This window comes from Myotis davidii, unplaced genomic scaffold (genome assembly GCF_000327345.1).
Source record: "Myotis davidii unplaced genomic scaffold, ASM32734v1 scaffold99, whole genome shotgun sequence".
NCBI classification, from domain to species: Eukaryota; Metazoa; Chordata; class Mammalia; order Chiroptera; family Vespertilionidae; genus Myotis; species Myotis davidii.
The window spans coordinates 1,948,101-1,950,488 of NW_006291015.1; the positions used below are offsets into that span (position 1 = coordinate 1,948,101).

Below are 2,388 nucleotides of genomic sequence, written 5' to 3' on the forward strand. Positions count from 1 at the left end.
ATAAAATATATTTAATAAATAGATCCAGAGACAGAGAAGCATGGAACAGACTGATGAATTTCAGAGGAAAGATGGGGTGGGTGTGGGTGGGTGAGAAGATTAAACAAATAATTTATATGCATACTATAGCCCATGGACGCAGACAGTGGTGTGATGAAGGCCTGGGAGGGGCAGGGCTGGGGTGGAGGGGATCAGTGGGGAAAAAAGGGGATACCTGTAATACTTTCTACAATAAAGATAAAAAATAAAATAATAAAGTACAGATTAAAAAACAACAAACAAATAAACAAACAAAAAGGAGATGCATTCACCAGAGGGGTACATACAATAAATCATTACAGAGTTTTCAACACCCTTCATGGTGCAAACACCCTGTCTTCCATTTAAGATGAGAACCAGAAATAGAGCTTTGTGGAGCTTAGACTTATCTGCCAATATTTCTGGAACCACAGTCTGGCAGATGAGCTCTGAGGATGTATCATGGTTGGCTTCTGGAAGGCACTGTAGCCTAATTGTGGTAGTACCTGAGGGTACAAGCCTATTGAGTAGGCATTCACATCCATCACAAAGAGGTAGATTCTGTCGTTTGCTGCACAAAGTACAACACACAAATTAATCTGTGGTTTTGTGCATCTCTTCAGTGACACAATGAACAGTGGTTTACAGTCCAGATTCTGGATTAAAAAAATCTGGGTTTAAAGAACAATGGTACCTCTAACTTACTGTTTCATCTTCCATGAACCAACTGTAAAATAGGAACAGTATTTAACTGATACTTATTTTGTTGCTGTTTTTTTTTTTTTTCATCTTTAAAGAAACTAAAAATAACCTAATTACTGTGTTTGGCAACAGGTTTGGCACATGAAAGCCTCTCCATAGACATTAGCTAGTTAGCTAGTATATTTACTCCTTGATATTTTCTTGCATGCACCTTGATAAAGTCTTGACCATTTTCATTTATGACTATTATGACTTTTACTATCTCTATACATAAAAAGCCAGTTACTATAATGCCGTAACGGCTGGAACAACCAGAGACCAGAACACCACGGCCCCTCGCCCAGGCTGGCCGGCCCCCAGGGAGAGGTTAGGGGCACCCATAGGCAATGCAATAGGGTGCAAGTTTGATAGGGAAAAGTCAAAGAAATAGGGGGAAGGTCTTAAGTGTCTGTGGGGTTGGGATGGTCAGCCCAGAGTAGGCTTGGAGTGTGCTGGGGAAGGAAGGGAATATCCGATTGGAAAAGGGCTCAGCACAGTACCTTTCTCATTGTGAACTGGGACTGCGCTACCAGTGGACTGAATGGGTGGTTGTTTCATGAGTGCCCATAGGACCGACGTGTTCATGGCAGTGGCAGTAGTCCCAAACTTCACTGATTCCAAACAGGAAACACCTATCAACTTCAAAGAACAGAAAAATCCTCTCCAACTAGAGGCCCTGGATGTTGCAACGTGACTGAAGGAAACACCACTTAAGGAGGCACTGGAAAAACCGAGGTATGCGACCAGAGGATTGTGGGATTGTGGAGGATGCCTGGGCACCTACCACTAGAAAATGAGCCTGTTACTGTGCATGTACATTGTCAGCCCTTGCAGTATCTGGATGTGACTTCTGGTGGGAAATTATTTCGATTGAGGTTTGCTGTTCCCTTGCAGCGAGGAAGATCAGAATTAAAGGTTTCGTTTGTTACCTTGGTTTGAAGCGGAGGAAAATGGGATAGTGATGAATAAGAAACTTTGGAGATAGTGAAGGGCAGTTTGTCCAGACTGTTGAGAGCTCAGATTTAGAGTTTAATTGGGACAGAAATCCTGCTAATAGCACCTGATGCCTGAAATCTGAACACTCTACTTTCGTGGTTGGGGAGCACTTCCAGCGCCAGACAGTCACTATGAAGTTCAATCCCTCGGTGACCTCAGACCACAAACGCCACTTCAATGCCCCCTCTCATGTGCGCCACAAGATCATGTCTCCCCCGCTCTCCAAGGAGCTGCAGCAGAAGTACAATGTCTGCACCATGCCCGTCCACAAGGACAATGAAGTCCAGGTGGTTCGAGGACACGTGTAGGTCAGCAAGTTGGAAAGGTAGTACAGGTGCACAGAAAAAAATATGTCAGCTACATGGAGCGTGTGCAGTGCAAGAAGGCGAGCGGCACAGCTGTCCACGTGGGCATTCACTGTCCACGTGGGCATTCACCCCAGCGAGGTGGTTATCACCAGGCTAAAACTGGACAAAGATCAGAAAAAAATTCTTGAACGCAAAGCCAAATCTCAACAAGTTGGAAAACGGAAAGGCAAATATAAAGAAGAACTTACTGAGAAAATGCAGGAATAAATGTAACCTGTTGTGTAACCACGGTTTAGCTGTATGTTTTTAGCCTGGTGTGTATTCC

At 43.9% G+C, this 2,388-nt stretch overlaps 1 pseudogene; it reads left to right on the forward strand.

Moving 5' to 3' along the window:
* The first annotated feature begins 1,606 nt into the window (after positions 1-1,606).
* On the forward strand, positions 1,607-2,388 carry LOC102762167 (annotated as a pseudogene).